Source organism: Dromiciops gliroides, chromosome 1 (assembly GCF_019393635.1).
Source record: "Dromiciops gliroides isolate mDroGli1 chromosome 1, mDroGli1.pri, whole genome shotgun sequence".
NCBI lineage: Eukaryota > Metazoa > Chordata > Mammalia > Microbiotheria > Microbiotheriidae > Dromiciops > Dromiciops gliroides.
Genome location: NC_057861.1, coordinates 378,966,477 through 378,979,462, shown reverse-complemented (window position 1 = coordinate 378,979,462; position 12,986 = coordinate 378,966,477). Strand labels below are relative to the sequence as shown.

The following is a 12,986-nucleotide window of genomic DNA, read 5'->3' as shown; positions in this document are numbered from 1 at the left end:
AAGTATAGATAGCTTGATCTAGAAAGATTTTTATAAATTCAAATACTCAATAAAGAACAAAAATAAACCATTATTTAATATATAAACTGTAAATACAAACATAAATGAGTGATCTGCTATATGGATATAAGAAGTCATATCAGTACATATTAGGTACCAAATTTTAGAAATTTGAAATTGATCATTAAAAGATATCAGTGAATGTCAATACAGCAATATTTTAAGGACTAAAATAATCCCAGAGCAATCAATTTAGAACAAAATAAGTTTATTCTAAAGTGCCAAAGGTGGAGAAAAATGTTTCCTTTGCACCACAGAATAACGATTTCTCAAATGAATAGTACCTGTTCAAAATTCAACTAGAGAATTACTTCTTTTACATTTACTAAAATGATAGGATAAATAGAAAGAATTCTCTTTGGGAAATGACCTAAGAGCTAACAGTTGACTTATACAAAAGAAATTATTATTTAACATTTGGTTATTTTCTATAAAATAATAATTCTAAGGGAAAAGAAAAAGAAAGGAAAGCAAAAAAGAATTATTATGGAAATAATAACATTTGGAGTAAAAAAAATAAAAAAGAATAAACCTGAATTCAAATCTTGTTTCAAGTACTATAAGTGATGAGAGAAGTACCCTTGAGTTTGTTGTCATATTATTGGAAAAGTACAAAAATTCTTCAGATTTTTTAAACCAAAAAGAAAATAGAATATTCAAACTACAGACCACTGATTTTGACTTTGATTCTTTGAAAAATGCTAGATTATATAAGATTTTTTACATATATATTTATTTTATTTTGAACTCAAGAAATAAAACAAGCATTTCCATAATAGAGTAGAATATGGGAAAAAAGAGATGATTGCATACAAAACTGCAAATCTATTACGCACAGCTTGCTATTCCTTTTAAATATGTAATATAGTTATCATGTGACTTTTTCCCCTTGATATCCCCTCCCCTACCATTAGACATAAATATATGTGATGTATACTATATATGTTTGCATATACATAAACAAATATGTGTATATATGTACATGTATACATACACACACATTATATATATATATATATTTATATACATATTTCTGTTTATCAGTTCTTTCTCCAGATGCATATAGTGTGTTCCTTCATAGGTCCTTTGTAGTCTATTTGGGTATTTATAATATTCAAAATGACTTAGTTGTTCAAAATTTTTCTTCAAACAAATAATGCTGTTAATGTATGGGTCATTCTCTTGGTTCTGTTCATTTAGATCTTCATTATTTCATGAAAGTATATCCATTTTTTCCCCAAAGCTCATTGAGCTCACAATTTCTTATAGTACAGTAGTATTCCATGACAATCATATACCAAAACATGTTCAGCCATTCCCCATTGATGGGCATCCACACAATTACCAGTTCTTTGCCACTACAATGAGAGCTGCTATAAATATTTTAGAAAAAAAAAATTGTTGTTGTTGTTTTTCACTTTTTCCCTAAACATCTTTGGAAATAGACCAAATAATGATATTGCTGAGTCAAAGAGACAATTTAATAATCCATTGGGCATAATTCCAGATTGCTTTCCAAAATTGTTGGATAAGTTCATACTTCCACCAGCAGTGAATTAGTATTCCAATTTTTCCACATGTCCACCAATATTTGTTGCTTTCCCCTTCAATCACCATTTATCAATTATGGATTGACTTACATTCTTGTAGATTTGACAAAGTTCTTTATATATTTGATATATGAGACCTTTATCTGAGAAATTATAATTTGCCTCCAATTTTCTGCTTTCCTTCTGATCTTGTCTATATGTCTTTTATTTGTACCAAATGTTCTTAATTTAATATAATTCATTATATTAGGAAAGATATAATGAACAGCAGGAAAAAGGCAGCAGTAATCTTCCCCCAAAACAAAGAGAATGCCTTCATTAAGAAAAGTTCAGGGGGCGGCTATGTGGCACAGTGGATAAAGCTCCGGCCCTGGATTCAGGAGTCCCTGAGTTCGAATCTGGCCTCAGACACTTGACACCTACTGGCTGTGTGACCCTGGGCAAGTCACTTAACCCCCATTGCCCCACAAAAAAAAAAAGATTTTAAAAAAAAAGAAAAGTTCATTCTGATTAACCTTATCTCTTTCTTTTCAGAATTACTTTTAGCATCTCTCTATGTTTAAAAATTATAGATGTTGATCCTATTTTAACAGAAGAGTGAAAAATGTTGAAAGGCCTGAAGAAATAGAAAAAGACCTTATCAGGAGAGCCACTGTGACTCTGTATATAGTTGATCAGCCATTAATCATTTGTCAAGTGCATACTATGAGTTGGGCAGGTGGGGCTTGTTAGCCTTGGCAGGCAACCCCCCTAGGGGAAGGAAACCCTGATTTTAAACCTCCACTGCCTTGCAGCTGTACCCATACATGGGACAGGCTTCGGGAGTTAACCCCGAGGAAAAATCAGGAGTCGGAGTCCCTTAGGCTGTTGGATGTTGGACATCACATCCCTCTGGCATCTCCTGCAATGGCACTAGTGCCAAACTGTACTGGCTCTGCTTCTCCTTTGGATCCATCAATGTCACAGAGAGGGAAAACCAACTGCATGAGCAACAGCTTGTTTTCCATATTGATCCACCCAAGCCAGCGTCCTGGAGAGGACACTCCAGCTACACCTCATGGGGTAGATACAACACGAGATGTGGCAGTTACCGGTTATAAGTCACTCAGGACCTGCAGGTCCTGTATCAGACTGCACAGCCACATTGTGGACTGTGGCTCTTCAAGGTGCTCATCCATGGTCATCTGAGACTGGTGGAGGTCTACTACTACTACTACTACTACTACTACTACTACTACTACTACTACTACTCCTATGAGTCATGCTAAGAGCAAATCAGTAGTCATTCAATAAACATATTAAGAATATAGATATGCTAGTCACTGTGACAAGTGCTTAGGACGCAAAAGACAATTCCTGACATGACTCAAACAAATATTTAAAAACAAGCTATATACAGGATAAATAGGAAATATTTTGGAGAGGGTAGGAAGTAAAACTAAAAGGGATTGGGTAATGTTTCCTGTAGAAGGTGGGATTTTAGTTAAAACTTAACAGAAGCAAGGAAAATAAGGAAATAGAGATGAGGAGGGAATACATTCTAAGTATGTAGGACAGGTAGAGGAAATGCCAAGAGGCACCTTAAGAAGGCCAAGGTTACCCCATTGAAGAGTATAGAGAGAGGAGTAAGATATAAGAAGATTGGACATAGAGAAGGGGACTAGGTTATAAAGGATTTTGAAATGAAACAGGATATTATATCTGTTATTATAGTAGTGAACCAATGGAGTTTATTCTTTTTTTGGTGTGGGGGGAGGCCATGAAGGTTAAGTGACTTGCCCAGGGTCACACAGTTAATAAGTGTCAAGTGTCTGAGGCTGTATTTGAACTCAGGTCCTCCTGAATCCAGGGCCAGCATTCTATCCACTGCACCACCTAGCTGCCTCCACTAATGGAGTTTATTGAGAGTAACATGATCAGGATTTAGGAAAATCACTTTAGTGGAGGAATGGATAATAGATTGAGGTTAGGAAGAAACTTAAGGCAGAAAGTCCCACCAGCATGCTATTGCAATAAAGATACATGAGGTGATGCATGTCTGCATGAGCTGGTGGTAGTGTCTGAAAAGAAAAGGTGAATTCAAGAGATGTTGCAGAGGTGAAATCGATAAACCTTGGGAAAATATTGTAATGGGGGTAGGGGGAAGGTGAAAGATAGTGAAGAGGGATAATGACACCTAGGTTTTGATTCTGAGGAGGGGCTGAGAACATGGTATTGCTCTCTTCAATAATTTCAAATGTAGAGATGGGAAGGATTTGAGGGAAAAGATAATGAGTTTGGTTTTGGACATGTTGAGTTCAAAACATTTACTGGATATTTACTTTGAGATGTCTGAAAGGTAGTGAGAGATCTGTGACTGGAAGTCATATGAGAGGTTAGGGCAGAATCAGTAGCTTTGAGAATAATCAATATAGAGAAAATAGTTAAATCTGTGGAAAATGATCAGCTCACCAAATGAAGAAGTATAGTGGGAGAAGAGGAGGAGCCCCCAGACAGAACCTAGCAGGAGACCAGAGGATTTTATATGGATAGATATCTAATCAGAAACTGAGAAGGAGCAATAAGATAGGTAGACGAACCATTAGAGTATGATTTTCTGAAAACATAGGAAAGAGTATCAAGAAGAAAAAAAGTAATCAGCTTTTTCCACATTTGCAGAAAGGAAAAGAAGAATGAGGATTTAGAAAACACCATTTGACCTTGGTCTTGAGAGATCATTGCTGGGAGCAGCTAGGTGAAACAGTGGATAAAGCACCAGCCCTGGATTCAGGAAGACCTGGGTTTGAATATGGGCCACACACACTTGATACTTACTAGCTGTGTGACCCTGGGCAAGTCACTTAATCCTCATTGCCCTGCTCCCCCCCCCCCAAAAAAAAGATAGACCATTGCTAAGTAATTATGGTGGAATGTGGTGATAGATGAACCTAATAAATACAGTTTCCTAGAAATATATTTATAATATCAACATTTGAGTAGAGTTAAAATAAAAGGCTACATATCTCCCTGTAATATATCTATTTATATGTAATATGTAATATCTTTATCTCTGTGTAATAATATATCTATATATAAGCTGACATAACATATAAGTATATATATCAATTGTGGTTTCAGATAAGGCTATAGATTTATAGAAAATGAGATAATCAGGGGGGAAAATCTCATGCTTAAAAGCACCATAGATCAATACTTATTATATATGAACAAAATACCTGAGCTTGTGAAACCTCAAAGAAAAAAAGTAATGGCAAATTTCAGAGAGAAATTTGAATAAGAACATATTTTGTCAGAATCAGACATCTAATGAAAAGATAAATAAAAATAAAGGTAATGAACTAAAAAGAAAAAAAATCTAGAAAAAATAGAGATAATAAATCTCTGGAAATAATTGAATGGTAATAGAAATGAAATGGGATAAAATGGAACACTGATAGAAAAATAATATGACTTTCATCTGTGTATCACAGCTCTTAAAATATTGAACATATATTGGGGAATAAACACCATACCAAAAATTGCAGAAAGTAGAAAAAACACTTTTTTTTTTACAGATTCAATACAATAAAATAATAAAAACCTTTTTAAAAAAGTAATATTATTAAATGGAAACTAAATAACAATTTAAAAGTATGTTGGGGAGGCAGCTAGGTGGTGCACTGGCCCTGAATTCAGGAGGACCTGAGTTCAAATCTGGCCTCAAACCCTTGATACTTACTAGCGGTGTGACCCTGGGCAAGTCACTTAACTCCAATTGCCTCACCAAAAAAAAAAAAAGTATGTTGGGTCAAAGTACATATTTTATAAATAATAAAAAATTCCTCAAATATATTGGAAATAATGAAACAACATTTTAAAAATGTGAATCATCAAAGAAGTACTGAAAAGAAAATGAATAACAAAAAAAACACATTTTTCAAAAAAGAAAATCAATGAATTGAACACAGAATCAAAAATACTAGGAAAAAATAAAAAACACTAACTAAACATGAAAGTATAAATTTAGTAAATCAATGTAGATATAAATGAAACTGAGAACCAAAAAATCATTTGAATTGAAAATGAAAATAAGCTCTTTTAAATTTTCTGATAAAAAGCAAAATATATATTTTAAAAGATATTAAGAAAAACAAAATGTTCATATCAAAATAGATAAAAAAGTTGTTTCATAGCAATTGAAGAAGAAATAAAGGAAATTATGAGAATATTTTGCTTAACTACATAGTAGGAAAATTGAATGTTTGGAGGAAATGCATTTTTCATTAAACAAATTATTCATATTAATGAAAAGATCATTTAAATAACCCAATAGCATAAAACCTGAAGAAGTCATTTAAAAAATCCTAAGGTTAAAAAAATCTAGACTAAATGAACTTAGAAGTAATCCTATCAAATATCCAAAGGAAAAAATAATTCCAATACAATACAAACTTCAAAAATAAGACATCAAGGAATCCTTCGAAAGTTGGTCTTTCATACAAATATGGTATTGATATCTAAAGTAGAGGTAATAATCAGAAGAAGAAAATTGTAGACCAATATTCCTAAAGAACACTGATGCAAAAATTTTAAGCAAAGTATTAGTCAAAATGTTAGCTTAAATAAATATGATCTACAACAATTAGACATTTTATGTATTATGAACAGTATAGATCTACAATTAGAATTCTAGCTTAATAAAAATGGGAAAATCAATTAATATGAAAATGTTACTAACAATTAACAAAAGCCCATTATGCTAATAAATATTTTAAAAGGCCTTTGACAAAATCCAATATCTATTTCTTTTAAAAATACAGGAAAATGGAAGAATAAAAGAAACTTTCCTTAATAAAATAAATAATACCTCTTTAAATTTTTTTAAAAAATTTGGAATCCTTTGCAATGACTTCAAGGTTAAATCAAATTTCTATTTTCACCATTGCTACTACTAATTTTGACAATGATTAGAGAAATTCTAGATAAAGCAACATGTTGTGAACAAAATAAATTGAGGGAATAAGCATAGACAAAGAAGCAAAATAAGTTACATTTTAAAGATGATGTAATTTATTTAGAAACATTAAAGAACAATCTAAAATTTCTATTGAATTAACTAATAAATTAAGTAGTCATATGATATTAAATAAATCCTCAAATTTTCTGCATTTATGTTTGTTAACAATATCAACAATAATAAAAAAATTCTAGGAGAATTAGATACTAAGGAATGGATCTCCCAAGATATACCCAAGAATTATATGGATCTAATGACAAGACTTTCTTTGCAAAAACAGCAATTTGAATTATTGAAGAGTTCTTTTTTGTTCAGGGGTTGGCCAAAACAGTATTATAAAAATAACCATATTAATTTGCTTATTAATTGTCCTACAAATCAATTTTACCAAAGGATTATTTTATTCAACTTAACAAAATAGTAATGAAATTTATATGGAATAATAATAATGAAAACAGATTTACATACTGTATTAAGGTTAGGAAAGTATATTACATATAGTTTTATTTTATATTCAAAACAACCTTGGGACGTAGGTGCTATTTTCACCATTTTATAGAAAATAAAACTGAGGCTAAGAGCCAATACGTGACTTGTCTAGTGTCAGGTATCTAGTGAGTTCCTGAGGCCAAAGTTTTATTCATGTCTTTCCAACTGTAGGTCCCGTCCCACACACTGTGCCAGCTAGCTGCCAATAATAAAAGGTAAAGAATTTCATACAAAGTAATGGGGGGGAAAAGGAGAAAAGAAGGGAACCCAGAAACCCCAGTTCTCAAAATACACTAAACAAAGCAATAATCACTAAAATGATTTAGAACTGATTAAGAAATAGAAAGTCTTATCAGTGGAACAAATTATGTTTACAACATACAGAAGATAATAGCATAATGTTTGATTAACCCAGTGACTCTAGTTACTGAGGTAAGAATACAGTATTTGACATCATCACCATCACCACCACTACCACCACCACAATCATCATCATCAACAACAATCTCCTCTGAGATTTAGCCAAATATTATGGATCTCCTCTTTTATTTCTCTTAAAATTATATCAATATCAGTGGAGCTTTGTTGTCCCTCTGGTTTTGTTTGTTTGTTTTTGCCACATACTTTATCCAAGTATTTTGAAAAGAATAACAATCTTTTATAATATCATTTGCACCTCCTTTTCTAGGCAATTCTATATTGATAAAATGCTGCAGAACCTCTTGTAGGCAATTCGTCATGGGTAATGTATTGCAACCTCTTTATGCTCAGGATATATAATGTGGATGAGAGGATTAAGGAGGCAACAATCTGTATTTGTGGAAGGTACTGGATAACTCAGATTTTTATCAAGAAATAATTTACTTTTCCACATACTCATTAGTAATAATAAGAGGAACTAATATAGTTTATAAAACCTATGGCTTTATTTTTCATTTTCATTGCCCTTTGAGGGTAATGTGGTAAAAAAATGAAAGTTTTTAACAGTCGGTTAGCGATAATGGAAAGACGCCAGTTTTTGAAGGACCACCCTTTCGGGGAGGAGAGCCCCGTCAAGCATGTGCTGCTATGGCGAGCCAGGCCAAGTAGATCTCCAATCAGTGTCTGTGTGTGCAGCACAACCACTGGACAAGGAGAGCTGACCAAAGACTTCACTTCCATTCTCTCCTTGCCTTTTAATCTCGCACCCCGGAAGTGGAGTGCCTAGCAGATGGAGGTGGAGTGCACGACCGTTCGTCACGGTCCTTCAAAAACTGGCGTCTTTCCATTATCGCTAACCGACTGTTAAAAACTTTCATGTTTTTACCACAATAACGTACAATTTTGAAACTTCAGAGAAAGTGATATTTTAGGGATTTAGGAACATTTAGGGTCATCAAAATTATGACACAACTTCCCCAAAGCAATGCAATCTCCTTTCTCCTTTCTCCTCTGGTTTTGGTCTGGCTTATTTTCAATATTTATTATCTTCCAGCTATCTATCTACAGGCAGCTAGGTTGCAAAGTGGACAGAGCATTGAGCCTGGAGTTGGGAAGACTTGAATTCAAATCTGCCCTAAGACATATATAGGATTTGACCTTGGGAAAGTCACTTAGTCTCTGTTTGCTTCAGTTTCCTCATTTAAAAAGCAGGCTTAGTAATGCCTATTCTACAGGTTTGTGAAGATCAAAAGAGATAATTGTAAGTGCTTAGCATGGTGCCTATAACACAGTAAGCACTACATAAATGTTAGGTAGTAGTATTAGTAGTGACAGCAGTAGCTGTAGTAGGAAAAACAAGTGCCCATCCTATTTATCATCATCCATTTGGTTTTTCCTTGGTGGACAGTTAGTTTGAACTCTTTTGAATGATCAAAAATATAATTTACTATAGGATTCACTGCAGTGTCCCCATGCTTAATGAAATCAGCACATATAGGGGCTCCTGGACAATTTCACTGTCTTTAGGAAATAATTCTTTCATTTCAGCTATGATCTGGACCTATTCCAAGAGAGCAACAAATACCCTGAGTGAGTCTAATTACTTTATGCCTCACTTGAAATGACTAATCAGAGGATCATCAGAGAAAATTATATTGTTACTTCATATACAAAGGAATCTATTACTTAACTGTATGCATGAAAACATCCATACATTTAGTACGTATGCATGAGAGCCTTCAAGATAACAATTTTGTAATGAGTAGTGTTTTACATAGTTAACAAAAAATTAGCAAGGTGGAGTTTTGTATTCTCTGTACCATCCAATCTTTTGTGTGATTACAAATATGTACTTTGCTATAGCACATCATTCATGAAAACAAACCTGCCTGTTTCCATCTTAAATTTTAATCAAGGATTCCATTAATATATATTTAGATATTTTCACAAAACTTTCTTAGAGATGGGAAAGTAAGCATATGAGATGTTATCTCCTGAAAATTTCTTATTTAAATTTATTTGGTATTAATGCATTTTGGCATTTTCCTTAAACATTTGAAATCCTCTCTCTCTCTTTTTTTTTTTAGTGAGGCAATTGGGGTTAAGTGACTTGCCCAGGGTCACACAGCTAGTAAGTGTTAAGTGTCTGAGGCCAGATTTCAACTCAGGTACTCCTGACTCCAGGGCTGGTGCTCTATCCACTGCACCACCTAGCTGCCCCTTCCTCTCTTCTTTTAAATATTGTGTATATTGGTTTCTTAATACAACTCAAAACTCTGTTGTCTCTAAGATGGAAGTTCTATGTGAATATATGGGTGAGTTTTAAAACATTTAATCTTTTTATGTGTCATTTAAACTTTCTCATGAAACATATCAGAGACTGGAACATTAAGATTTCAAATGTGTTGGTTCTACTATCATTAATGAAATATTGTGGAAGTTTTAACATATATTTTAAAATCCATTTTGTCACAGTTATAGCTTCATCCTTTCATTCTTCCATCCTTTGGGGATGTTCTGACTTAACTGGACCTTATGCTATGTTTCTGAAAATTATTTTTCCCTCCAATGCTTCTTAAAGTTTTATGTAAAAATATTTTCAGAATTTGTACTATCTCAAATTTCCATGAGTTGACTTTCTAAATCAGTTTTGCCCATGACTGCCATGTCTCTGTGTTAGATATGCAAATTAATTGCTAAATTGAGTTATTTCTAGGTTACTTGAGTCTAATCATTGTTTAATTACTTTATATATATTGAACTTTCTTGATGTGAGAGTTGGAATAATGCCCCCTTCTGGGAGGAACATTTTGTGAGCTCTGACCTGAGGACAATCCATGTGGCCTTGGTGTCAGGAAGTAACATTTGCTCATGGGTACTGTTGATGAAAGCTACCAGCCAATTAGCTTGGAGCTGTGTGTGTGGATGGCCCTGTTTAGATTTTCATGGGAGGCTTCTGGGACAAAGAAGGGGCGAGGATTTCTCTTTTTGCCCCGGACCTCAGCTTGGCTGGAGCCAAGATGCTGGCTCCCTTAGATAAATAGATGAAGGAACCTTGGTCTTTTACTCGTCACCAAATTCTTATGCTCCTTAATAAATACTTAAAAGTCTAAACTCTTTCTAAATCTTATAATTTATGGCGACTACCCATTAGATTTTTAGACAGTCTAGCTTGAATTTTAGCCCATTACAGATAGAAACTTTACAATGGGAAATGGTAAGAGTGCATGTGAATGCCTCTTAATCTTTTATTTGTTGGCATCAATAACTTCCCTAAATATGACATATTAGATGTGTTATTTGCATGACCTATCTTCTCATACTTATCATAACATATGATATGTAGTGCCAGAGTCAGTTTTTCTGAGTGATCCAGGTTTTAGTTTTGACAAGGTTTGAGTGGCAATAGGACAAGGGGACAACAGAGGTCAGTAAGGAGCATAGTATAAATTGAACTGGTTAACTGGAGTGTAATGATGAAAAAGGGAAGAAAATAAATTCAGTTCCATATGAACTATCTAAGGAAGTTCTGGACTTGGGAGGGATTGGAAATTACAATGAGGATGAGGCACACATTTAGGAGTGATATGCAGAGGGGAATTTGGGACATTATGATGTTTGATTAGGTAGAAGATTATCATTATTTTTATCATGACATTAAAACAAATATGATAATGAAATCCAAGATGTGAAGGGAAAGACCATATCATGAGATTGAAGGTGATTCCAAAATTAAGGGTCTCGCCTAAGCCTTGTGCATATTCCTCATAGATGATGTGGCAAAAAGATAGATGGATCATGTTTATCCAAAATATGAATAACACTGAGAGAGTTAAGTAATTAATTGCGTTGCAATAGTGAAATCAAAAGAGAATTTAAAAAGGTGTAAGGATGTCCTAATTCAGACAGATGATATGAAGATTAATAGAGGGAAATATTAAGGTCTATACTTGGGTGCATAAAGTTGCCTATCAAAATACAAGATGTCAAACCACAGTTATTAGCAGTCCATACAAGGGAATAATTATGATGTTTTAGTAAACGTCAAATGACATGAGTTGAGGAAACAATAATTTAACAATTATAGTGCAGTTTTTGAAGCAGCAGACAAATACTGTCAAGAATCAGAAAATGTATATCCCTTCTGTACCTTGTACAAAACTGATCAGACCACATCTGGAGTAGTATGTCTAGCATGATATTTCAGAAAATACATTAAAAATGTGGATCAGGTGAATTACCATAATTAATAGACTTAACAAACTAGGGAACTCAGAATGTTTTAACATGAAAAAGAAATATCTTAAGATATGTTTTTCTTTATATATTTGGTGGGTTTAATTTTCTAAAATAATTATATTTCTGTATGGCCTCAGAGAAAATTAGGAAAATTAGAAAAAAAGGTAAGATTTATATGAACAATGAAAGCTGAGGAGGGAAGATGGACAATTTCCAGTTTTCTAAGAAAACTTTTTTGGTGGTTAATAAAGTGAGTAACTGTGTAAAAGAGGCCATAGAAAGCACAATTGATGGTAATGCTTATCAACACAGCAAAGTTAATCGGAAGGCCACAAATATAGGGAAAAAGCTTTAATTCAACTTACCATGTTGGAGAAACTATTCATGCATATTGTGACCGGTGTGATGGGAAATGGAGCTGGACTGCATATAGCAAGCTCTTGCTTTTGGAATGACACCAGTGATAGAAGCTGCACTGTGAGAAGGGAGAATAAGATCATGTACTGTATAGTTAGTGCCTTTGGACTATTAATTTAACTTTCTTAGAATTACATACACTTCTCATTTTTTAACCATTTCCATTCCATGTTCTATTTATATACTATGAGTTTTAAAAACTTTTAAAAGGTTTTAAAAGTATCTTAAATTTTTAAATGTAGGGAAAAAGTCCAAAATAATCACACTGTTGCATGGGTTGCACACTTTTGTTCTCCATAGGTTGACATACAGTATTACTACTTTGTCTTTAGTCTTCAATACTTTAAGTAGTCAAAGGTGCTAAGAATGGAACCTGCTGCAGCATGACACTCTTTCAAATTTCTGAAATAATTTATATAATACACTAACTTTCCACTTTAAACTTTTCTTAGTGGAAAAAAATTATTAGAATTTTAGGAGCAGCTAGGTGGCACAGTGGATAGAGCACTGGCCCTGGAGTCAGGAGTACCTGAGTTAGAATTCGGCCTCAGACACTTAACACTTACTAGCTGTGTGAGCCTGGGCAAGTCATTTAACCCCAATTGCCTCACTAAAAAAATTTTTTTAAAGAATATGTAGGGGGGCGGAGCCAAGATGGCAGAGGAGAGGCTGTGACTTCCTCAAGCTCCAGATAAACCCGTCCATTCACACCCAAATATTGTGGTAAAAATCAAAACCCAGAACAGCCTAATGCACAAAGTGAGACTATTTCTCTGCAAAAGAGGACAATCCTGAACACCTACTGATCAGACTGA

At 33.7% G+C, this 12,986-nt stretch overlaps 1 pseudogene; it reads left to right on the top strand.

The window, feature by feature from the left end:
- Window positions 1-11,956: 11,956 nt before the first annotated feature.
- On the top strand, window positions 11,957-12,291 carry LOC122737322 (annotated as a pseudogene).
- Window positions 12,292-12,986: the final 695 nt, after the last annotated feature.